The 26857-nt window shown below is 40.6% G+C and overlaps 1 protein-coding gene across 1 annotated transcript in view; it reads right to left on the bottom strand.

Annotated features, from left to right (window-relative positions):
- The window catches only part of LOC115356997 (ADAMTS-like protein 3), a 141761-nt gene that overhangs the window by 87484 nt on the left and 27420 nt on the right, over nt 1-26857 (bottom strand). The window lies entirely within an intron of this gene.

The raw sequence follows: 26857 nt of genomic DNA, 5'->3' as shown, positions 1-26857 counted from the left end.
TTACAACATAATACAACATACACTCAGAGGCCAGTTCATTAGATCCACCTGTATAATCTAATGCAGTTCAATGCAACAGCTCTGCCATAATTTCTACCTTTTAACAAAGTTTATAATGTTCAGTTTTTGTTGACGTTGTTGTTGTTACAAAATGTGTAAATTCAATTCCATGTTTATTACTGAGGTTGTAGTTTGCAGAGGTCTTGTACTGGACTGCTATATATTGAGAACTGTTTCTAATTTTTGTCCTCCCTATTTATTTACATTAGGTGGACAGAATATTAGAATAACATCTCTCAATAAAATGCAGTCCAGTCCAACAGCAGCACTAACTATGAGCTCAATGCCAAACATAGAAGTGAATGAACACCTCTATTACCGTGACAACAAGACAAGCTGAGCATTATAGATAGATAGATAGATAGATAGATAGATAGATAGATAGATACTTTATTCATCCTGAAGGAAATTCACAGTTTTCAGCAGTATCCACAGAGTACAAGATTAAACAAATAAAAAATAAAGAATAAAAGATGACACTCGAGATCTAAAGATCTAAGTACCCAATGTGCAAAAAACCAAAAAAAAAACAGTGTGCATCGATGTATACAATGTGCATATAGGCAGCAGGAGAGGAAACTTTATGGCACAACAGTGGTCTTGGATTGTGTTAGACTGTACAGGTGGGCCTGATAAACTGGCCACTGAGTGTATAGATAAATACAGTTGAAGTTTTGCAAGTGAGACATGTAGAGATTTGAAACAGATAAACATGCAGCATTAGTTGTTCACATTAAACAAATAAATATAGCCTGAAAGAATAAATGTACACTGAGCAACATTACTGCCTGGCCACATGAAGCACTGACCCAGACCACTAAGGGCCCTTGATCACACGATGCTGTGTCCGGTCAATTTCGGTCTGCTTATTTTGCGGTTATGTATAAATCTTACATGTAGAGTTGACTTGTGAAACAACATGCAGGCCAGGACAAATCTTCTTTGTGATGTTTCGGGAGCCTCTTCAGTCTCTTTTCATTTCAGTGAAATCAGACCAATGATATGATATGATGAAAACCAAATGACATTATCTGCACCCATTCCCAAGATCATGATGGGATTTCAGCTGCCTCTTCCAAAATCAAGCCCAGCCAACCTGTCAACACCAGACGGACAGCTATGCCACAGTACCCCGATTCCAACTCATCAGAGTCAGATGCTGCCAATTGGGAAATGTCTTGTAATTCACCCCCATTTGAAGACTTAGAGAGTGAATCAAAGAGCGCACAGGGCACCAGCACACACCAGTTTGAGCCTTATTTGTCCAGTGATGAGATTTCTTCAGAGAATAAAGAACAGCCGAGCCAGGTGGCACATTGTTCCACCTGTTTCACAAATTGGGGAATTCTATCAGTGTGTGGGTCACATCTAGGTGTGTTATTACTATATAATGTGATGCTGGACACCGAATGGGGAAAGAAATGAAGGATAATATTAAAGAACTGTCTCATCAGACATACCTAAATCTAATATTATTAGTCTCCCAACTGTTCTCCAACACATGACAACATGACCTGACAACATTCCATTTGTTTGTTTGTTTGTTAGCATGCTATCTCACACTTTGCACTTCTCACAAATATGTATCAAGTGTTATGGAAAGGTTGGTCATGTGGCAAGGAGGAATCAGTTCACTTTTCACGTCGACTGGCAAAGGGGGGTGGCAGTGAGCATGATTACCTTTTGGTGAACATCCAACAAATGGAACTGGCATTTCTTGGCAATTGTGTAGTGTTGTTATGCAGTGGAGTGTAAGTAATGGAGTATTATATGGAATATTTACATAAATGTATATAGAACGTAGGGCTGTCAAAACAGGTAATTCTACGATATGAGCTATATTATAAGATAATCAGCTATGATACATCATGAAATCTGGAAATTAAGGAGTATACAATGGAAAATCCAAAATAATTTTCCAACAAGATTCATACCTATTATACCCATGTCATACCTATATGACAGGCGCACACAGAAACTTCTTTTCTTCAATTCAGTTTTTTAGAAGTTTTTTTTTTTTTTTTTTTTTTTTTTTTTTTTAATGGACAGAGCTGGTCTAGTTTGGTTTGTGTACATATTCATGACAGCTGGAGGTGAACACAGACCAGGGCTTCTTAAACTTCTCATGTTCTGAGCCCCCAACTTGTCTCTCATTAAGCCTGGGACCCTGACTTGAAGTGATTTGCTTCATGGACCCTGATATGATATATTATATTGAACACCAACAAATAGATTCAAAGTGGTGAGATAAGGTAAAAATGTTAAAATAATCACTCACACATTGTTTTGTATTGTAACAATTTCTGGTGAAATGAATTATGGTGAATTTAGCCCACACACACACACACACACACACACACACACACACACACATCTATTTATCTATCTATCTATCTATCTATCTATCTATCTGTCTGTCTGTCTGTCTATCTGTCTGTCTATCTATCTATCTATCTATCTATCTATATAGATACATAGATATACGATACGATACGATACGATACGATACAACTTTATTGTCAGCTTACACTGAAATTTGTTTTGCGTCCCTGGCATCAGCGTTCACAATACAATACAAACAGGACAAAACTGGTTACAGACAAAACATTGCAGTACATTGCAAGACAGAACGATGGACAGGACAGGACACTAGAGCAGAAAGAGCAAAACACCAAACATCTCCTCTGAATCATCGATGTTGGTTTAAAAGCAGGACAGACTGATATACAAAAGAGTTCTTCAGTCTGTTTTTCTTAAATTTAGGGACTCTGAACTGCCTCATGGATGGCAACAGTTGATATTCTCCATTTAAAACATGTAAGGGGTCTGAAGAGATACTGTTTGCCAGTCTAAGCATGCTCTTAGTGTGGGCTTCTTTGAAAGCCCACATATAGATATAGAGTCAGTATTTTTTAATATATTTATAGGTTAGATCATTGACGCTGGATCAGATATCTTGTGTTTAAATGCTAGTGAAAGACTCATGTTGCTGAGGATCCCCATCCCCCATGATTCCCCAAAGGACACCACTTTGAAAAGCACTGACACTGAGAGATGTGTCCAGAGAGAGCAAATGTGCACTACCAGCTATTCACATCATCAGGTCACATTTATCCACTCAGTCATGTATCATCATCTCTTTATTTGTTCAGAATTATGTATCATCACACAGTGATCACACAGAGGTATGCTCAGAGGTCTGCACAGGTCAGGCGATGATAAGAGCATGTTCTTTCCAAGAAGAAGACTGATCCATTTAAGAGCTGGGGTGAACATGAGAGGGAGCGTGTCATGGTCAATAACATGACAGCCTGAACGGGCGCATCAATACACCTCATCTCACCACGCGAGCGCACCAACTAAAAGAGTAAAAAGCCTGTTAACCTGAGAGATAGAGCTGGATGAATTTACAAGTAAATTGAATCATTCTGACCAGCAGCTGAAAAAGGTTAAGTCTCCCACTTTCCCAGTGATCAAATCAGACTCCTTGGTGTTACTGAGCTGGAGCATTTACAAGTCCTATGTAGTTCAGGGGCCAGAGCATGGCATTAAAGACCCAAACGCTCTTGATGCATTATTTAACACACCTACTTTGATGCTTCTGTGGTGCACTGCAGACAGCCGTCAACACCAAGGCACTGGCATTTGCACTTCACCACTGCAATGGGTAATGTATTTCATTGTGACATAAATTCAATAACCTGGTAAATAATATTTCTCTTCTATAAAAGTTAGAACTTGCCAACTGAAGAAGCTGCCAGTGGGTTGCTTACTAACAAAATATTAAAAAATCCTGTGATATATGACTGAAAATTAGAAATGTATCCATAATGATGCATCATACGGTAGAGAATATTGCCTTCTGGGGGGAAAAAAAAACATTATCTTACTTTTCTTCTTTTTCCTCTGTAGCTTCAAAAACCACAGAAGACATCTCTCTACTCTCCGTTGATGCTCCCAAATTGGAATCAAGTTTGAAGCGACACCTCAAGGCAGTTTAACACTCCACAGGATTCCTTAAGTGCATGTTTGGCAACTGAAAACAACTGGTGGGTTTGAAAATATCCATGTCTGATGCTTCCAGTGCATTTCTGGCTTAAGACTACCGGAGTAAGGGGTTTAATTCCCACTGGGGCCAATCACACTAAACATGTCGCCTGTGCACTCAAAGCAAGCACTTTGGAATAAAAGGATCCACCAAGTGTTATGTGCATGTTCTTATGTTTTTTGCATTTAAGGGACAGTGTTGCAGGTCCAGTCTGCCTGACTGATGGCGTGGGTACTTTAAGGGAGTAAAACTACTGGAAAAAATGTATCAAATAAGCAAAAGAATGGAGGCTTTACTTTACATTACAGCAGGTCTATCTGGCAGAGGAGAAACATTTAGCATGTGTTTAAAATGCAATTACTGTAAGCCTCGAGAGGCAGAGGGAACTGCCAACAGGACATTCACAGAAGAAAATTAATATCAGTTTTTTTCCCGCAGGTACATCATGTATTTGTCAGAGTAATTACACTTTCCTCCCTAAGATATGAATTAATTAAAGCAATTTGAAAGAAATTCATGTTTTGGCCATCTGGGAACAGTCAGGAACCATCGTCCTGACCACATCTTTTAACCTCACGCAGGCAGTGAAAGATATTTTACAGGGTAGCCTATATTTAGTGAGTTTTCCATAAAACACTGCATAATGATTCTTCTTTAATGGAACTCGATGCCTCAGTTCATCACTTGCGTTCCAAATGTGTCAGTGCCAAATGCCTACTTCTGAGAAACTGCCACTATGGAAAATAAACTTTGGACATATTAGAAATAGACTGCATAGACAGATGGAGCACCTCGTATTAGGTCTTAACCTGAATTATCGAATGTGTTGTTGTGAGCCTGTGTAAGGTTGATGTAAGCCGTCATAATGTGGGATTATGTTGAGTCAAAACCCACTCTCCATGAGGCAACCGCTCCCTCAAATAGCTGTGTGCTTTTCGTGCTTTTGTGGGGCTTGTAGCAGAGCCAGCCTGCCTAAATCGGACTCACTAACTTGATCTAAAAGTAATCACCAAAAAAAAGAAGAAAAAAAAGTGTCCTAACGCACAACAAACCAACGAACTGAAAAGAGTAGAGGCTATGTGAAGCTCCATGAACCTTCAGCTAGAAGCCCTTAGAAAAAGGAAAATATGTTGTATCTGTTACAAGGTCAGTTGTACTAAAAGTTTTGACTTGTAGAACCACCCGGCTTGACTAGGGACTAATCACGTCTCCTTACTTTGAATTTGGTCCTTAAGGGGTCCCAAATTTTATCTTCACCATATGAACGAATGCGAAACCAGAAAACAAACAAACTGTCTTAGCAGATGGAATAGAGGGAGTGGACCGCCTGCTGAGCCAACCAAACTCCTTCTGCTAATGCATTCAGTGGGTCGCTGTGTCGCTTTGCCAGTCGCTACGCAAGGTTCACTTGTCCTCACAGCGTCCAGCAGTAAACAAAACAGTGCATCACCATGGTTACTGGAAAAGACTGGAGATCGGCTGGATCAGGACGACGTCTACCGGGGAAAATAACGAGGAGCTGGAAACAGATCCAGGTGGAACTCCCAGGTGTAAAGACTACTGTAGCCTGGTCCTGTGTCAGTAATGAAGTGTCCTGGATGCCTTCCATGCGCCTGCTGCGCTTGTCCTTGTAGCAGAGAAAATACTTTTTTGCGTGTTCTTAAATGTCCTTACACCACGTTAAATGTCTGTAATCCCATGCAAAAATGAATGATTCTTATGCTTAAGTAGAAAAGATGTATTTCAAAATATGCTAATTTTAGCCAAAAAATTTGCACGATATAGGACTGATGTATAGATTGCCTTTCTAGATAGATAGATAGATAGATAGATAGATAGATTCCCACTTTAAGGTTTGCAGTTTGCACTTTATGGTCCCTGAGTAGCAGCCAGATTTCAGATTTCAGAACGGTGAACTGAACAATATTGAGGAGAGAGGGCACAGAAAGTCATTTTTAGCATGCTAATACAGCCCAAAGTATTATCCCAAGAATTATTTGATTACTGCCAATGGAGTAACCAAATAAAATAATACAGTTTGTGTGTTTGTTTACACTTTTCACCTGACAGAGGGTTTTTGCCGTAGCCAGGAACTTGCTTTGACATCATGCTGTGTCTTGGTGAAGTGGGGGTTCAGAAAACACACCCGTGCTCCCCTATGGGAGTTCCCACAGGGGAAGGGCGTTTGAGAGCACTTTTCCTAATGGGACCTGGGACTTCTCTGAATTCCCAGGATGTCTGGAACGCTGGATAAGCTACATGTTGTCTTATTAGTGAGCTGGAGGTGGTGGAGAAGTTCAGTCATCATCGATAAGTCCAGCTTTTGTTTAGGAGACACTATTGGAATTCACAAAGTTTCAATTTCCCACATCCTGTGGACAGAGAAGTGTTTGTACACACAGGAATTTTTATCTGCACAAAAGGGTGAATCAACAGTCCTTAAATTAGAGGAGATACTAATAATATTAAAAAAAAATTATTTATGTTGCACCTTTAAAACATAAAATGCAGGAAGTAGAAGTTTAAAAAAAGAAAACAGATGTTATCAAATGAACAAAAAACACACAAATTAAAACACTGAATGGGACATTGTCTCCTCCAGCACCAGCACATGACGTAGGCTGATAACACAGGCGTGTTTTTTCCATAAGCAGTCTTGCCTAGTGCAGCTTTAACTGACAGAGCGGCAGTTAAATTTAACGCCGGGGACCCTTGTGCAGTAATAACGGTATCAGTGCCATAACCGAGAGGCCGGATAGTCCCGCGGCTTGTCAGGGGATGCATCATGGCAGAAGACAAGACTTCCCGAACCCTCACCGCGCGTCATAAAATAGATGCTGGGTGTAAATCAAACCTTAGCATCGACTCAGCCTGCTCTCTGTTCCTGATGTTCAGACTATAGCTGTCATACATCTTTATCGCCACAACAGCATCGCATCACCCACCGGGCGACACTCAGCTCGGCTCCCTACGCTGGACTGAGACAAATACAAGCTGCTCTCTCTTTGTGTGTGTGTGTGTGTGTCTGTGTGTGTGTGTTTATGTGTGAGCATGCATACATATTATATGGGTTTATAATGTGCTTATGTGAGCAGTAACTGTCTGTGTCTGTCTGTGTATGCTTGTTATGTATGTCTGAGCAGTTCAGTGAGTGTGTCTGTGTGTGTGTTTGTGTTTGTGTGCATCTTTGTACATGTCGGCATATGTGTGTGTGTGTGTGTGTGTGTGTGTCAACACGGATGTATCAGCATGTAAGCAAGTTTGCCCACGTGTGTGTGAGTGTGTGTGCCTGTTCATGTCTCTGACTATGCAGGTGCATGTGTGTGTATGTGTGCCCATGTTCATTTATTGTGTACCTAGTGTGTGTGTGTGTGTGTGTGTGTGTGTGCGTGTGTATGCTTGTGAGTGTCGGCTCCATGGTGTGCCTGAATGGAGTATAGAGTATTTATTAAAAGCCTAGCCAGAGGCACCCTAGGGCGTCTGTGGAGGACCAGAGGGGAAGCAGCTGTGGCCCTTGGCTCTTTCATCTAAAAGCATCCAACTAATGAAGTTATTTTATACACACACACACACACACACACACACACACACACACACACACACCCTTTACAGTGGCATTTAGCCATGGTAAGGGTTATTCTTATCCCTATGGACTCCCTATGGGGGTGAGTAACCTATTCACAAACTGCCTGCAGTCCTCTGCTCTGTCTGCATATAGATAAGTATATGTGTGTGTGTGTGTGTGTGTGTGTGTGCCTGCATGTGTTTACTATGCTTGATGGAGACACTGGTCTTTCCAAACCCTCAAAGTCACTTTGGCACTTTGGGAAAAAGGCCAAGGGGGGATTCAATGGGAACTCAATTAGTCTTCAATTACCCACTGCAGAAGTGAGAGGGATACTGTAAAACAAGAGAGTGTGAAACTGAGAGGGATGTTTCCAAGGTGAAAAGTATGTTAGCCTGGGTACAGAGGACAAAGAAGACAAAGAACACAGCGGCTTTGAACAAATTTCCCTCTGCCAAATAAATGCAAAACAACTCAGGGTAGGCACAAAAAAGACAGCAGAGTTCCTTCAGCACAGAGGCCACAATACTTTGGCAAAGTTTGTCGCAGTGCCGCTTAAAATTCAGCTGAAGTTGCCCTACATTGTAAATATGTATGCGATCCCAGTGTAATGCTATTCATAACAGTGATTTCTGGGCTGAACAGCAAGTTTGGGGCAATTAGATGGCAGGAGTGAGTAGAAACATCATTAACTTGATCCAGCATGCATCGGAATGCGTCCCAGTAGAAAGACGGGAATAATCTCCCAGAAGTCTAAGCTGCCTCTGACCTGCATTCTACATTTAGGACAAACAGTTTCATTCCATCCACCATTTCTTAATCACTCACTCTTCACAAACCAAAAGGAGGAGCGGAAAACTCATGTTCCCCGCTTTAAATATACAGGTTGCTTTAGTTTACGTTAGAGACCAGGAGCCTCCCTGTGAAGAGAGTGCCAGAGCACACTGCAGTGATGAAAAGGAGGCTTCGCAGCATTTCATCCAAATATTTTGCTTTGACTGAATGCACATCGGCGCATTCAGTCATAGATGCTCATAGATGCAATTCCACTGACAGGACAGAACTGAATGTGTTCTGTCATCACCAATGAAACATGACAAAACAAAACATTTGTGCCCGTGCAATCTCACAAAGCTTCCAGACATCATGGAATGGGAAAACACGCTGCCGTCACTGACATTATAAAAACTTTAAAAAGGCAACACTGCACAAACTCAAAATCTTACCAAGATTATTTGTCTTATTTCAAGTCAAAAATGTCTTATTCCTAGTCAAAATATCTCATTACACTTAAAATAAGACATGATCACCTCAGAAGTAAATTGTTTTTAGACAATTGTCTCTTGTTTCAAGTGAAAATTTGCTTGAAACAAGTGAAAATTTGCTTGTTTCATTGGCAAAATTTGTTTCTTGTTTCTAGCTAATTTTCACTTATTTCAAGTGAATTTTCACTTTTTCCACTGGCAAATTTTGCCAATGAAACAAGCAAATTTTCACTTATTTCAAGTGAATTTTCACTTGAAACAAGAGACAATTGTCTAAAAACAAGTTACTTCTGAGGTGATCATGTCTTATTTTAAGTGTAATGAGATATTTTGACTAGAAATAAGACATTTTTGACTTGAAATAAGACAAATAATCTCGGTAAGATTTTGCGTTTTCGCAGTGAAGATATGAAGTTTTTGTTGTTGTTGTTGTTTGTTTGTTTTTAAGACATTGCACACATTCACATCTTCAAGTTCAAGTCTGTGATTCCTGTTTCTGGCCCCTTGCTTTACTATCAGATTCCTGTCTTGAGATTTATTGAAGACAGTTTCCAATCTTAAATGGAATTGTTAATACAAGTCCAGCCAGTGTGTGTTCAAATGTATCTTGCTCATGTAAAAAATAGTCTTCACAATGGTAGAAGTAAACCAGACCATGGTAAAAGATTAAACTCTTTACTCATATATGTGCATGCCTGTTGCCTCTGTCAACGGTTGAGTACATTTTTGAAACAAAACTATATTTATTTCAGTTAATCAAGACATGATGACAGAAGTGCAGCAGAATTTCAACAAGGGGCTCCATGCTGGAATGACGGACTGGGACATAAAGATGTTATGTGATGTAATATTTTCATTGCAGAAAAAAAATCCATCATAACAAGTCATTTCATCTAATCATCAGGGTTAAAATCTGTTTTTCTTCAAATAGTGGGATAACATAATCCCGCTTGTTTGCAGTGTCAATCGTCTCCAGAATTTTCTTGAGTCGAGCATCATTTTCTTGATCCTAGTGGCTCATCTGCCTTATTCTGCTTTGCTTTAACACATTTATACTTCTTCCCAGAAAAAATTCTGTGAAACTAAATTGGAAAGAATTGGGATTATCGCATCCTACTGGTGGATTTTTTTGCACCTGTGTTATGAAAATCAAAATTTGACACCCTGAAGATGACACTAAATGACGTATTAAGATGGAGATTTTTGCAATATCATACTTTTCATTTATACGTTTTCATGTGTATGTACGTTGATGCATTGGTTGTGTTGGAGTTGTTGGTTGTGTAATGTTTAATACCTCCATTTGCTCTAATCTTATTTATATTCCTTTTTGTGGGGGGCTGCAACGATCCAATTTCCCCACAGGGATCAATAAAGTTTAATCTTATCTTATACCTTCAATAAAACTGAATAATGAGTTTTGCTTTTGTGCCAGTTCTGCTAGAGTGGCTGGTCCTTTTTTTTTTCAAACGGCAGACATTTCATTTTGGAGTGGAACTTCTCCCCGTGCCCCCGCCTGCCCTGCCCAGCTAAAATTTTATTTACAGCTTTAATCAATCCAGCATACTGGACAGCACTCTCAGGACAAAATGAAATACAGCCACATGAGCAAATCAGCACAACTCCCTTTTGCCAAATCCAAATCAGGACCACTGGACAGGCCTCTGATTTCTGACTTTGCCCTAAAAAGGGGCAGAATCAAAAGTGTCTCGGCCTTTTTTTTCCTCCCTTCCTTCCTTTTCTCTCTTATTCAAACAGCTTTTGCAAATGATTATGATTCTAATCGTGTGTTTTATTGTGGGACTTGTTGAATGTAGAGGAGGCGGGGGTGGCGGAGGGAAAGAGATTTGGGGACAAAGTGTGGTGTTGAGACAAAGCAGGTGTACTATGAGCTCTTTGGGACACAAAAAGCCCGACTGGCATTTCCCAGGAGGGGGTAACGCAGCGTAAAATCTATGCACAGCTCCTTTATGTTACTAACACCATGCTCATCCATTTGAACTATTCCCCCTCCCCTCCCCCCCCCTGCAATAAAAGTTAGTGACTGATGTTTTTAGAATCTGTCTGTCCGCTTGTGTGTGTGAGGTATCAAACCTCATCGTGGCTTGCCTGTCGACAGCGAGAGCTCCTTTGGGAGAGGGGAAGGGAGGGTAACCGTGGTTACAGCAGAGGTGGCCTCATCCACACCCATGGAGGGAAAAAAAAAAAAAAAAAAAAAAAAAGGGGAAGGGGGGCGAGGAGCATTTGCATTCATTGGCCTGTTTAATTCGATCTGTGTGAAAGTGGCTGTGGGGCTAACTGACTGGTGCCTCGACCCCGGGTCAAGAGGGAGCCGAGCAGAGAAAAGGAGGAGGAGCGAGAGGAGAAGTGGCACGGAGGAGGATTTAAACTTGATCTATGTGAGCAGTGTAACTTGTTGCCCTGCCGAGGCTATACAAGGACTGGGGAGACTTGCGAAATCCGTCCTGCAGACTCCCATTAAACAGATGCAGTGCCACCGTTCAGCTCTTGCATCCATATTTGAATACGTGGGTGTGAGTGTGAATCTTTCCCTGGATGTGTGTATCTGTCACAATTAAGCTGCATCCCCAGGCCAGCAATATGAAAACACTGTGAGGCAGTGGAGTGTGTACAATATACCGAGGTAACTCCTCAGTATGCTGCAGCCAAGTATGTTCTGCACTCCTCTCTTCACCAATAGGACTCATGGGACTCGGGGAGGTGTGTGTGTGTGTGTGTGGGGGGGGGGTGCTTCACAAATAACAACCTTGTCCTCTCCACTGAAGCCAAATATCAATCCCGGTTCTCTTTATTCTGCCTCTTTTTTTTTCCCCTCAACCTTGTCTCCCGGCCACACTGAACAAGGAGCATGCAGTCATGGCGCGCCACTTAATGAAGAAATTAGATCAGCAGTGAAAGATGCTGTTGATTCCATGGGGCTAAAACTGCTAACGAGTCTGCTGAAGTGAAAACGGGCAGAAATTTTATTCATCCCTCCCTTCCTTCCATCTCTCCAAACCTCAGGGGTGTCAATGAGTCATGACAAGCGAGAGGGAGAGGATGGAGATTTTTTTTTTGAAACATGTTTTTCTTCTCCCTGGTGTTGCAGCGCAGCGCTCCATTTCTTCTTCTTTTCATGAATAGGGAGAGACAGTCTCACCTCTGACTTCAGCGGTGACTAAACCACATGAAACCCGGCTGCCTCCATGAGAATCCTGCCGTTATCTAATTATGTGTCCCAGAGAACGGGACACTTTTCTCCTGATTTACTGCAAAATATAAATCTAATATAAACCAAGTCCTTAAATCTAATAAAGGGGCTTAAAGTCGTGATTTTTTTTACAACAAGTGGGAAAACAAGTCCGCCACTGGAGCTAGGTATTTCCACTTGTCTTACGGTCTTATTTTAAGAAGCTATTTGAACTTCTTGTGGAATTATCTGGCTTATTCTGCCTTATTTTGTGATATTGATACGTGCTTCTTGTACACTGCAAAAACTCACAATCTTACCAAGAGTATTTGTCTTATTTCAAGTCAAAAATGTCTTATTCCTAGTCAAAATATCTCATTACACTTAAAATAAGACATGATCACCTCAGAAGTAACTTGTTTTTAGACAATTGTCTCTTGTTTCAAGTGAAAATTTGCTTGAAACAAGTGAAAATTTGTTTGTTTCATTGGCAAAATTTGTTTCTTGTTTCTAGCTAATTTTCACTTATTTCAAGTGAATTTTCACTTTTTCCACTGGCAAATTTTGAAAATGAAAAAGACATGAAATGATCATGTCTTGTTTTAAGTGTAATGAGATATTTTGACTAGAAATAAGACATTTTTGACTTGAAATAAGACAAATAATCTTGGTAAGATTTTGCATTTTTGGAGTGTAAAAGATATTAAACTGGAAATAAGTGAAAGAAAGGAGAATATGACTTTCGCTGGAAACAAGTGGAATAATCTCATCCATTTGCAAGACTTTTCAGCTCTTTCAAGCGCAATAAGTGACACCGAATGACTTGTTAAGGTGGGCGGCTTTTTTGCAGCACATGATTTAAATGAGGTGAGGCATTGCAGTGCACCGTATTTCTGCTCATGTCAGATCTCTTTGTTGAGCTCCCTGGCAGGCAATTTATGCCCCTATTGTCCCCGGATTGAAGCAGCAAAGCAGACATAACTGGATCTATGCAATATGTCACAAGTTTTAAAAACACCCCTATTTTAAGGGATCTCCACAGAGCCATAAAGTTCCACAAGAAAAAGCTTCTATTATCCCCCGGCCCACGTCACTCCCTGACAGACACTGGTGTGTCTGCCCTGTGTTTTGACAAGAATGGATCCAGTGAAATTCCACAAGGAGTGATAACTTCACACAGAAACACACACACATACACTATATACACACCACACCGCTACTCTCACTCATACCCTCACTAAAACACATATGCTGTACACTAGAGATATGAGAGGCACTGGCACGCATGCAAATATACTCTCCCTCTCTCTGTGTTGCACACACACACACACACACACACACACACACAGATAATCAGCACCCCACGCCTGCTGTGTGCATTTGCTGGTGTGGAGGAAGGTAAACGCAGCCAGAAGGAGTCCATGCAGAGACCTGGCCAGGGCTTTTCTTCTTCTTCTTCTTTTACTATCCTGTGTGTATACTGTGCATGTTTAACCCCATCCAACTGCACTGCCGTTTTCTCGGGCTGAGGTTGACGACTGCAGATGAATGACGCCGCTTCACAGAAACGCAGAGACAATTACACAAAGGGGAAATGAGGTCAATAACTTTGGGAGCCGTTTATTCAACTTCTGATGTCTCGCAGGCCTGATCTGAAAGCGTGTAGCAGATACATGGTCTGGATTTCCAACACTGTGAAAGTGGTGGTGGCAGCGGTGGCTGGGGAGGAGGGGGAAACAGTGTCAAGATTAGCCCGATATAATAAATAATGAAAGTAGTCATTATATCTGAGATAGGATGAAAAGGAGCCAGAATAATGAGAAGAATACCCGAAGGGTCGGAAACGAATACAAGTCCATTTAAACGCAGAACATGTGCCGAGCCAGGAGAGCTATTTCTGTTCTCAAATAATTGGTGATTGGTGAAAATTACCTGTGGCCTATGCTTATTGAGTTGTAACGTAGCTGGTTACATTTTTGTCTTCAGTTTAATTTATATTTAACATTTTTGTTTTATTCTGTTGATCCTGATTGATGGATTGGATTGGATTGGATTGGATTAGACTGGACTGGACTGGATTTGATTGGATTGGATTGGACTGCAAAAGACTGGACTGGACTGGACTGGATTGGGTTGAACCAGACTGGATTGGACTGGTTGATTCATTTCTTTATTCATTCATTGGATTGGACTGGACCGGACTGCAAAAGACTGGACTGGACTGGACTGGGCTGGATTGAATCAGATTCATTCATTCATTCCTTCACTCTATCTATGCACTGGGGATTACAATGAAAAAAAAAAAAGGATAAGTGTAAATATGCTTCCAGATGTCTGATTAAAAATGTAAATACAAACACATGATAATTGGTCCTGCTCTTCTGCCAGCAGACAGTGTGGGTGGACCCCAGTCAGTGGTGTCAGGGGTCAGTCTGGCTCTTGTAGGGCCAAAGCCAGTCAGAGCCATCTGACCTCCCAGCCCCCCTCACCAAACAGCAGCCATTAAGCCATCATTAACCCTTTGAGCTCCTTTCTCATCCCTGCCTTAAACCTTTCCCTCCCTCTTTTTAACTGGCAGATCCTCAGGTTTGAGGACTACATAACTCCCGCTGTGCGTTCCCACCATTCTGACAGATTCTGAGTAGCGAGAGAGGCACTGACTGGCTTCTGAAGAGGCAAATCATGTCTTTGTTGCTGCTTTGGAGTTGCCATTCCTAACATCAGAACTCAGGGCCAACTATAAAGCAGCAGCCCTTGAGCTGACTGGGTCACACGGATATATCAGCAGACTCCTTGCTTGAAGACACAGGAACGTGAGCCAAGGTCCTTTTCACTGTAAACACAAGGCCCGCCCTCTGCCATGTGCGTGTACATACATATCTCCCAGATTGTGTATTTTATAATGCCCTGTATATCGCAACTACTGGCTTCCTCCTTCCTCCTCCTAGCACTGGACCATGGCTTCCGGCTCCAGCCAGCATCACCTTCAACCACTTAGGCTCCTGCCTTAACACCCAGTCGTTATCCGCCAGCTTAATGCTAGAATAACACTCGTGATTAATGGGCACGGAGCAAAGAGTTGACATAATGTGTGCTCATTTCGGCAAATAATACACCCCCTTCTTTTGCAGGCCCTTGCGGTTGACTGAGAAAACTTAAACAATTAAGGCCCCTCAACTTATCATGCCTAACGTGAGATGTAAGGTAAAGTGCAGCGGAGTGTTTGTGTGTGTGTATGTGTGCGTTTGTGTCGGGATCAAGAAATGTTCTTGGCTGTGTTTGTTACCCTCTGCCATACTTCACTGTGCATTCCAGATGTTCCATACAGTGGCTGGCATAGAAGCCCCAGGCTGCAGACTTTGTATGTGTTTGCATGCATGTGTGTGTGTGTGTGTGTGTGTGCGTGCGTGCATGCTCCATAAACTGGCAGGTACAGGAGCTCCAGGCGATGCTGTTTCTCTTTCAGTGGCTTTATAAGCCAGCGCAGGCTTACCTCCAACACAACCATGAGGGAAAGTGTTAAAACCAGATGTCACAGTGGATCATTTTGCTGCTTGTTGGGGCACGAGGTAATTTTTAATGTCTGCTCTTTGTCATGAAAGCGTACATAGCAATTGAACAATAGACCCAGGTACATATAGCCTGCGAACTGGAACTGAATTCTGTCGATGTGCATTTGCTCACTGCATGTAGTAATAGCGATGCTGACGGTTTAAACGTGAACATGAAAGGGTGCACATAAAAAAAAAAAAAAAGCAGAATCAGCCAAATCAGCCCACTAACTTCATGAACATGAGACTTGATTCAAGAAACAAGTGATTAGCATTGGAAACAAGTGATAATCTCAGATTTTTTTTTATGGTAGATTTTTGACTTTTGACCTTTGAAGAAAGCAAATTAAAGGACTTGCTAAGATGAAGATTTTTGGCATGCACTCTGCATTGTATTGCTTTAGGGTTCATGTAGCAAATGAAGCACAGAAAGTGCATTTTGTTTTTGCCGTGAAAGTGAAATTGCTAAATGTGTTATCTGTTTATCAGAAATAAGGCAGATCAGTGATGCTACATCAGATTTCTTATGTTAAAATGGGCGAAGTTCAAATGTCATTGAAACCTAGGCAAAAAGATGATGAGGAAATTAGAAATTAAAAAGAAATGAAAATTAAAAAATAGCAAAATAAAAAAGTAAAATATTACAAGAAAACAACCTGAAAATTAGCACAAAAAAGAGAACAAACAACTGCAAAACTATTTTTTAAAATGACCATAAAACAATATTTATATTAAATTACATATACCAAAAAAAAAAAAAAAAAAAAAAAAAAAAAAAAAAAGTTCCCCCAAAACAATGACAATCAAAAAAACTAAAGTGAATTTTGTTAAATAAAACCTTTCAGCTTGTTTGTGTTTGGGACCTACACTCATCTTTTCAAGGTAAAATGCAAGAGCCCCCAAATGAGATTGTGCCAGCTGCTGCAAAATATCTAGGACCAGCACTGGTCGGACTTATCCTTTTTTTGTGTCAGTGTTGCATTTTCAATGCTAGTTAGAAGGGCCCATATCTTCATGAATTCATGGATTTGAGAGCCTGTAGGATTTTCGTTAGGTCCGTGTTGTCCCTGTCTGAAATGCCTTTTAACCTTTATAGTAAATATTGTATTAGTGTTCCTCTCACTTGCTGTGATGTTTTCACAGCAGCATTTCAGTGAAAAAGAGTTGCAGTGAAAACCTATTCTGCCATATTATAATCAAAACTCTACCATGAACAAAGTTCCAGTCTGGATAATTGTGTTGAAACAACACAAGCAGTAGCCTGCAGCCATTTCTGCTGCTGGCTCATCACCAACATATTAAGGCCAAACCAAATTATGAATGTCATCAATAAAACAATCACAATGGGACATAACGCACACCCTATCTTCTACCGCATCCTTGCACACTGCTAATACTGTCATTTAGCACAGTATGAACCCATCCCCACCCATAGACGTCATAGTGTAACTACACCCTTAATGAGAGGCGACAGGTCGTCAGAGTGATAGAGACCTGCTGCTCGCTGGCAGGCCTCTCAGTCCAGACACTGCCTGCTTTGTGGATGCAGCACTCTCATGGGGCCCACATACTGGGAAATCAACACGCACAGGGCTAATTTGTGTGCGTGCGCGTGCTTGTGTGTGTGTATGTGTGTGCGCTTCTGTACGTGTCATGTTACTAATTTCAGCCATTAGAGCAGCCCTGCACGCTGCTACCCGGGATTAGGCAAAAGGGAATTTACATTAGTGTACAGTATGTTGCTAATGCCACTGAAATCCACCCCATCTGCCAACCTAATGAGCACAATGAAGAGTCAAGACTGGGAAACAGGCGCAGAGAGCTCCAGGGAAAGAACGGGGAGGCCTGCTGAGCACTAAAGTTATCCTGAACAAGGCTATAATGAATTACAGATCATGACTGCTGCTCAAAATGCAGGGGAATGGAACACCTGTGCTGAAAAAAAAAAAGAGAAGCAGGGAAGATATTAGGGCTTTCATGACAGAATGGCAGACATGGACGGGCGGGGGACTAGTTTATCCTGCAAGTCTTTTTCAGGGATGTGCTGCGCAGCAGATGGGTTAGAGTTTGTGAGTCTGAGATTTCAGTCATAGTGTGAGTACAGCTTTTCCCATGGTTTGTTCTTTGAAGAAGCGCGGCTATAAATGTTGCATGAGGGATACGGGCTAAGCCGGGCCGCTGCGGAACAGTGTGAGTCTGCTGATGCTGAAAAACAAACACTGAACTTTACCCAAACACAAGCGAGCACAAAGTTAACGAGGTGTAGAAATGTGTTTGCCGTCAGCCGAGCTGCAAACTCCTCTGTATTCGGCCAAGGATTCAGGGGGCGACGGGGAGAGAGGCAAACAATCATTTCTGCATCCAGACAGCTACTGTAACACCACACCAAGGAATCCTAACACAAGCAGAAAGGCAGGGCTTACTTGAGACTTCCATCAGCTCCCCTGCCTGCTATCAAAGCTCTTATGTAACGTGTGCAGAACTGCCAGTGAAGGCTCCCCATTCACCAGGATTCAATTCTATTCCACCTTAGGGTTAGACTGATATAGGCTTTTGAAGGCCAGTACTGTCACTGATGTTTTTTGACTGACTATTTTGTACATTTTGCATCTTTACAGGACCATATCAATGATTTGGAATGTTTGGCAGATTAACTACATTGCAATAAAACATGTGGGGGTGCTAAAGATTTCATAATATATAATCAAAATCCCTAGATTTTTAAATTTGAATATTTGGTTGAAACACCCACCTTATAATGTTCTTCTTCTGTGGCTACCAAAGTTGCCAACATAAACCAAAGAATTGATAATTGGCTGTGGAAAGCAAACACTCCAAAACTAATGTGGACAACTTTATTAGGGAATGAGTGATGGAATACTGGTGTGAAGAAAGTTTGAAGTCTCTGTTTGAAGTTCATTTTCATTTCGTAGTGGAATGAGTGGAAACGGATGTCTTAATAAAAGGGAGGAAAAATGATATTAGAGTTCTATGACTGCTGTCTTTCGGAAAAGATTAACAGAAATGTGAAGTATATACATTTAGTAGAAATTATGCTAAACATGCAAAATCACTGGTATGGTCCTTTAAATCTGACCATTTTCACATACAAAAAGCACATCCTTCCAGTGTCTTCAAATTCAACAATACTGAGGTCTGCTTGTGTAGATTCTGATCTAAATGTCACCTGAGGATGAATCAAGGTTAAGGGCCTCAGTCTATTATCAGTGTATTATTAATAAACTCTAAAATTAATATATAGTCATTTACATCATATCCATCATATCAGAGGCCACATCTGATTTTCATAAACAGTCAAAATAAGCCCCATATAACTGGTCGAACCCTGTCTCTGTAGCCCTGCTCTGATTGTGATCCACAGCTCTGCATCTCTGAGCTCGACATTAGCATCAGGCTATTTTAAAGACAATTCATTGCATGTGACAGAGGGTGAGAAAACAGAGTGAGGCTGCTGCTAATCAATAATACCGCTGTTAACACGGGAATGAACGGAGTTAAGCACATACTTAAAGTATGGAGCTGGGATGGGACTAATGACTAATGAATAATGAGATTCCTTTGGACAGGGTGTTAAGTGTTAAGTGTTTTTTGTTTTGTTTTTTTTAAATGAGCCTTCAGTGAGGCTCACCCAGCATTGATAAAGGTGTGGTAGAAAGTGCCCAGCAGGCACACACCGGATTGAATTGGACATTTCAGTGAGATTACACATTGCCACTCACTCACGCTACCCATAGCTTGTTGCTATGACAGCAAAACCAAAATCTCCACCCTTTCCACTGCGACCTGAAAGTACCTTTACCTCTAGTGCGCGTATGTGTGTGTGTGCATGTAACAGCTTGAATTATTTATGCCTACAGTACTTAAACATTGCTGGGAAACTAGCTTTTAAGAAAATGATGAAGGAGTAGGAAAAAATCCTGGACACAGTCTCACACACACACACACACACACACACACACACACACACACGCACGCACCCTTGCATTGCTTTACTGCCATTTATTCCCTTGCCAATAACTTTAACACTACCAAAATGTATCCCCTTGACCCCAGCTTGCCTAAGCGCCACCACAAGATTGTCTCATTTCACTGTAAATCCTACCATTACCTAATCTTAATTCGCCATTTCTAATCCCAGCCCTAAAACGAAGAAGAAGAAGAAAAAAAAAGAAAATTCTCTTGACTTCTAAAGAACTGGCCTCACATCACAAGCGGCTGCCTCTCTGGGGGTGTCTATTCTTATGGGGACACTTGGACCTCAGAGAATATTAAAACATAGATCACACAGGCAAAGACTTTCCAGACAGAGCTCAGAGGAATATACAGGACACACACACACACACACACACACACACACACACACACACACATAAACTGAGATACAAACACCCCCAAATCCGACACACTGGCTGGATTGGTACTCAAGTGTGTGCAGGGTTATAATCTCATCACCATAAATCAATATGTCAGCCATGGAGCAGCATTTACAAGCAACTCAGAGTAAGCAGGAGACACACACACACACACACACACACCACAGACCACAGTGTGGCTGCAGGGTATTCCGTCTCCAGCACATGTCACCTCAAAAATAAGCAGTGGAGCTCAGAGCCATTAGGCCATGACCACAGTTTCCCTTTTCACTGCAACTGGAAAGCCAGTTCCAGCCCATCCACTCAATCGCGGGTAAATCTGTGCCCTGCTTGGCTGTGGACACTGTCACTCATGCCAGGCATCCTCTGTCTGCACGGCCCAGTCATGTTTGCTAACCAGTTATTGATAAGTAAAATATATTCCAAGAAAAAGAAAGCTTGTCCAAGCCACTGAGGAGCTTCTCGGTAAATTGTTTCTTGCAATGGGTTTCTCAAACCCTACACTCAAACCAAACACTGAGAAAAAAAAATTAAGCAGTGTGAATACAAGCAAAGTTAATAAAAGGAGGTGAATGATATGAAAGACACTCAATTTCAGTCTAGGTGACGGGAACTGATGTAAAAGAGTTCAGTCCAGTTCAAATTTTTCAACTTGAGCAAAAAAAAAACAAGCCAAGCCAATCATGTTGAGGCTGGACTCCATCCAGCGGCTTGTAAATGTCTCTCCCCACCTTCCATTTACAACCGGAAAAATGCCCTTTGCTTATTTGTGACCAAAGAAATGGGTACAGTTTATAAAAGCTAAATGAGACGTGGCTGTTGCCACTGACAAGCTAGTAGCAAAGTGATTAAACTGCAGCATTATAAAAAAAAAAAAAAAAAAAAAAAAAATGCAATACTGAAGCAGATGTAACTAATCCACTGGTTGACTGGTTGACTTCAAGCTGGGGTCTGGCTTAATTAAAGTCAACTTGGATGAAACATAAAAAAGTTGAAAACCTCTGAAATAACACTATCCCATTTAAGTTCACTGACCAGAAAATAAGCCAAAAAACAAAAACAACGACAACAACAACAACAACAACAACAACAACAACAACAATAATAATAATAATAATAACAATAATAATTATTTAAAAAATAATAAATAAAATAAAATAAATAGAAAATGTCTTAAAAGTTAGCAAGCAAATAAATAAATATATAGACTATTAAAACATGAATAATATAAAATAATATAATAATATTAGAAAAAATTAATTAGAATATTTGTTATTATTAGAAAGTTAATATTTTGCATTTGATATATTTTAACAGAATTTTAAATATATAATTATAATAAAGTTGTCTGGAATTTTTCCCCTCATTCTTTGATAATTCTCTCTCTCTCTCTCTCTCTCTCTCTCTCTCTCTCTCTCTCTCTCCCTCTGTCTCTATTTTTTTTTTTCTTGGATTTTTTTTGCTGATTTCTTGATTTCTTCTTGTGGTTAAATTTAAGCATTTAACCACAAGAAATCTAATGTCAATCCAGGTTTAAAACAATAACACCAATGAGGGCACACAACTATTTTGACAGAGCTGATGGCATCCTGTGTAGGATTAGGGCTTTCCTGCAACAGTTGCCAATGCAAATATACTGGGAGTTTCCTTCACTTGGTGTATATACATGAGATCAAGAAAACAAGATTCACCTACACCCTTTTTACAACAACCAAACAAATGATGAGTACAGCTGGCATGGCTGTTTGACAGTTTCAGGTTGCTTGGATGAAACTAGTGCTTTAAAAAAGCTCCCAGCACTAATGAAGCTCGCCCTCAGCCCAGACGAGGCTCCTGTGCAAAGCAGAGCTAAAGCTGGTGAAGAAGTGCACTTGATGGTTGGGTTACAATCCAGCAAAATGTGCTCTGTATCTCTGCTGCATTTCCCTTTCCTCTTGAGACTTAAACAGTTTATACAGGAAAGAAGTCACCATCGATCATCAGCTTTGCTCTCATCAGTCTTTCCACATCTCTTTTTTGAATCCACTTTACATAGAGATGAATGAGAACACTTTCTATGAAATGAAGCTCTGCCGGTGGCACGTCTAGGTGTAGATTTATGTCTATCTGAGGCAGGAGGCTCCTATTGTAGCGGGACCTTAGGGAACTGAAAGAATTATCAGTCACCAAGTGCTGCGCCTCCCTCCAACACTTGTAAAACGTCTCAACTCTATTCTCATAACAAATGCTGCTACACTTTTCTTTGCCATGCTCAATTATGCTTATTCCCGTGTGCTTCTGCTAATGTGTTAGATAGGGTTGCACAATATAATGGAAAAAAAATCTGATTGCAATTCTTTGGAAAATTGCAATAATATTTTAGTGGGAATGACTGATTTTGAATCATAATTTTCAACTTAAGTGAAAAAAGTAGCAAAATGAGGCTGATGTGATTTTTGCTGGGGTCTGCACCAAACCGTCATGTTTTCTTTATGTCTGGAGAATATGCAGCTGCTGCGATTTGGATATTCCACTTACCTATACTGCAGTTTCGATACGATTTTGATTGACTGTGCAGCCATTGTACCAGGGCCATGCAGTAAAACCTTGGCAGAATGGCATGCTGTCTGTTGTGAGTTATGGTGCTTTGCTGTGAATGCAACACATTCAAGACTCCATCCACTTTACCATGCTGGGAAGGAGACCACGACATGAAGCACCAAGCCAGACAGGAATATAATACAGAATCCACAAAGGGTAGGGAGAGAAAGAGCAAGAAAACAACCATGACCATGCCACAAAGTGAGCGAGAGAGTGAGAGAAAAACAGCCTCGGATAAAGATGTTGCAGTTTGAGAGATGCTGCTGTGCTTTATTGACTCTCCTGCTGCCATGTGTCCAGGCTGCGTCATCTTCCATCTCACAGCTCAGACCTCTCTCATACGATGAAAAAGAACTGGTGTCACAACTGTGAAAGCCTGACAGGCCACATTTAGTGCATTTCAGCATAGCTTGTCACTGCGTTCCTTGATGTCTTATTATATGCCCACCAGTCACACCTCAAATGCACAGAGCACAGAGATGTGCGACCAAAGCAGCTCTGAGTCAAAGTGCTCTGATGGCAGTGAGAGTACACATGTAGAATGCAGCTGGACTTGGTTTCTTGTGTTAACTGGCTCCATTTTGGTTTGTATGAATCAGTCCCTCTGAGTTTGCAGAGGCAAATGATGCGGGAACATATGCATTACAGTTGCAACGTGTGCAAACAGCCCCAATCTCAACAAATACTGTACGCATATACCCATTGTGACGAGTGCATGCGCTTGTTCACAATGTGATTACTTTGCTTGCTAGGTTACATTGCGTTGTGAGAGGCTCTGATTGTATCTAGTGCTCTGCAGTGACCGAGATTTGACCAAGCATGTAATGGGCTTTTTCTGATTTGGTATTGCCTTTCATAATATTAGATCATTTCAGTAAATTAACAGCTAGAAAGCACAAATTTAGTCACATTAATTAATAGTAAAAACTCATTTTCAGAGTCTACAATTAAACCCAAGCATCATTTCATTTTGACATGTTGATTCCTGTAATCCTGTAATCTAGGAAAACTGAGAGAACTAGGATATTCTGAATGGCAGTAATCAACCTCACTAATCAGCTAGTGCTCCTGAAACAAAATCACATACTGTAGATTAGGAAATAAGGAACCATGCAAATCTGATAACAGTGAAAATTTCAGCCGTGACCAACTTTTTGTGGTTGACAAGCTTGTAGTCTCTGGTGTCATATGCTGAAATGAAGTAGAGACTACACACCGAGAAAAAAAAAAAAAAAAAAAAAAAAAGGCGACTGGGTATCTTTCACTGAGGGATTTCCAAGCAGAATTTTATGGACTGTCAAGCAAGATTGATTCCCTTTAGCAAAGATAGCATGGAGGTGGAGATGTGGCCAGGAAGCAACAATTTCTATGGGAAATATTTTGTTAATTTTGAGAAACACCAACAGTAACAAAACTACTGCCGGGAGATAAAGCTTATCTATCATCTCCACCATAGTCTCATTAGTTCATAGCAATTATACAATGGTATCACTATTAGTTTGACAATGATATATTTGTGAAAAATCATCCTTAACCCTATAAAGCCTGAACTATGAAAGAACTGGCAGAAAATTCCAATTTTTTGAGAATGAACCCTTTATTTAGTCCTATAACAAAATATATATAAAAAACAAAAATTCAATATGTTATTAAACTACCTTTCTGGTGTATGATATATGGTATGTACTTGAAGTGCCAATGGTATGGTCCAGGGTGAACAGGGGAAGTGTTCAAAGGTATACAACAGTATTTTGGTCAAGTATTGATTAAACTGAAAACGAAAAACGGAATTGAAAATGTGTATCATATATGATACAAATGGCTTTATAGGGTTAAAGAGGCAAAGAGAATAATGATGCAATCCAATAACCATACTCTTCAAACTGCTGGAATCTAATGATGAGATGCATCATGCCTCCAAGTTGCATCAAAATATACGACATGTAACCGAGAAACCGAGTCCACCAAAAGTCCACCAAAGTCACTGAGACATTGTGTAATGCAGCAACAATCATAAACAGTGTTGCATATGCACAAGGCCCTATAAACAACAAACTCATTTCACCAGCATCTGCTGCTGATTTAACTGAGAGAATACTGCTTATATATCCCTGTGTGCTAAGCCTGGATGACTTTGTCTAACTTCACCCTGCACAAGCAACTGAGAGAGCCTTGTTAAATGTTTCAAAAGAATCCATCTCGGCTGGAAGGTTATTCAGTGGAAGGCTGTCTTTTATAGAAGGAAGTTCATTCCTGCCTTATGTGGAAAAAAAAAAAAAAAAAAAGCAACACAACATTATAGAAAGAAGCCCTTCATGCCACCCAGCTCTATTCACAGCATGATTACACATTTCCTGGTCGAGACAAATATAATGTCATTCTCCATCTTTGTTCAGCTGTAGCCGTCACGTGAGGGCCTGGCACGCTCTGTTCTGCAGCGACCAGGCCTGTAGTGCTCCAAAAGGCCAAAGCATTCCAGACAGCTCATCCAAGTTGAATCGCTCCAAATAAGGTTTCTTTGTTTCGTTAGGGATCATTTGTATGATATTTGTCAGCTGCAAGGCTTTCAAAACACAATGTACACTCAGGTTCTTAAGCTGATTTATGTGAATGTGTGTCCAAGGCAGAACCGAGAGATCTCCTTATTAACTGCACTCCGATGCCAGATGGATCATTTTACTGCGCCGTGCTGCTTTATTCAATCAAACACAGGGGAAAATGGCTCCACATTACAGAAGTTGCAAAGAGAAGAATGGGCGCAGCGAGGGTGTACGTGAATGTGTGTATAAGAGGGTGGATGTGGGTGTGTATGTGGCTAAACTCAATACCCTTTGACACAGTGTACAAAGGCTTAATTTTCACAAAATACAGAAATGCTTTGAGAACAATTTGCATTTTTAAACTTTTTTTTTTTTTTTTTCCAAACACTGGAGAGTAGCAAATTACCTTACCCTCCTCATCAAAGCACACACAGAACTCTACAGGAATGCAATATGAGGCCAATGCTACTTTTACTACCAAAGACCTACTTTGGTATCACTTACGTTGAAATCAATTTCCTCGCCAAGCTGAGCCAACAGGTATGAACATTTTTTTTGTGATAAACCTTTCAAAAACTAGCTGTGCACTTATGTGTGTGTGTGTGTGTGTGTGTGTGTGTGTGTGTGGTTGTGTACCGATGCACATTTAAATATTCAAGAGTGGGCATGAAAGAATTTGAAGATTCACTGAAAAATGACTGTGGTAATAGCTCTGAATGCACATCCTAAAGAAACTCATTTTGATATCGTACCAAAGTAATTTTAGTCTCATTTGAAACTGTTTGGTGTCTGAAAAACAATGCCCAGTTGTGTTAGATGCTGCTGGTAAACAACAATAATGCGCCTTAGCCTGTGGATCGATGGCTCACATACTAACACTTACAGATGAATATGGAACAGAATGAGCCGTGTATAGACATTTTAGAATCTACCTGAGCCCACCAGGGGAGTAAAACTGCAGAAAGTGAGGCCAGGGGCCATAAAGAAGTACATGAGGAAGAATTAGAATAGTCTGGCTCTGTGTTGCAATCACACCAATAAATAGATCACAAATGAAATGAAGAAACACAAAATATTTGCCCACAAATGATGAACTATAAATTTGTGATCTTACTCTGAGCTCATCACGTGTATTTTTGAATATTGGAATTCAGCAACAAGATGCATTATTTCAGAGTAGTGATGTAGCTGGGCTGACACAAGACCAGAGATCTTCTATTCAGGAAGATATTCCACCTCCAAAGAATATATGAGGCCACCTCCAGGGGGCGACATAGAGCTCTACAACTGGGCAAAACACAGTCAAATGAGTATATGTCGACAGGACTTTTCAAGGAAATCAGTTCTCTAAATTATAATGTTTATTTATTTATTTATTTATTTATTGCTGTGCATTGGTGTAAATGAGCAGACACTGGTTAAGAGGACACACATTCCTATGTGGTAGATGAATGAAATCATGGAGAATTTATGCAACAAGTCAACACCACATAACCTCAATGGTAGTGGAAATCTTCTGATATCACCATGATTTTTTTTTACCAGTTTCAACTGTAGAAATCACAGAGATTTTCCTATGTTATATACATAAGATTATAAAATGTGTCACTATCGGGTACTAGCATTGGCATTACTTTGTACTCGATAAAAAAGCAAATCAGTGG

The sequence above is a fragment of the Myripristis murdjan genome, chromosome 3 (assembly GCF_902150065.1).
Source record: "Myripristis murdjan chromosome 3, fMyrMur1.1, whole genome shotgun sequence".
NCBI classification, from domain to species: domain Eukaryota; kingdom Metazoa; phylum Chordata; class Actinopteri; order Holocentriformes; family Holocentridae; genus Myripristis; species Myripristis murdjan.
Note: the sequence above shows the minus strand (reverse complement) of the source record. Positions and strands in the feature narration are given on the sequence as shown.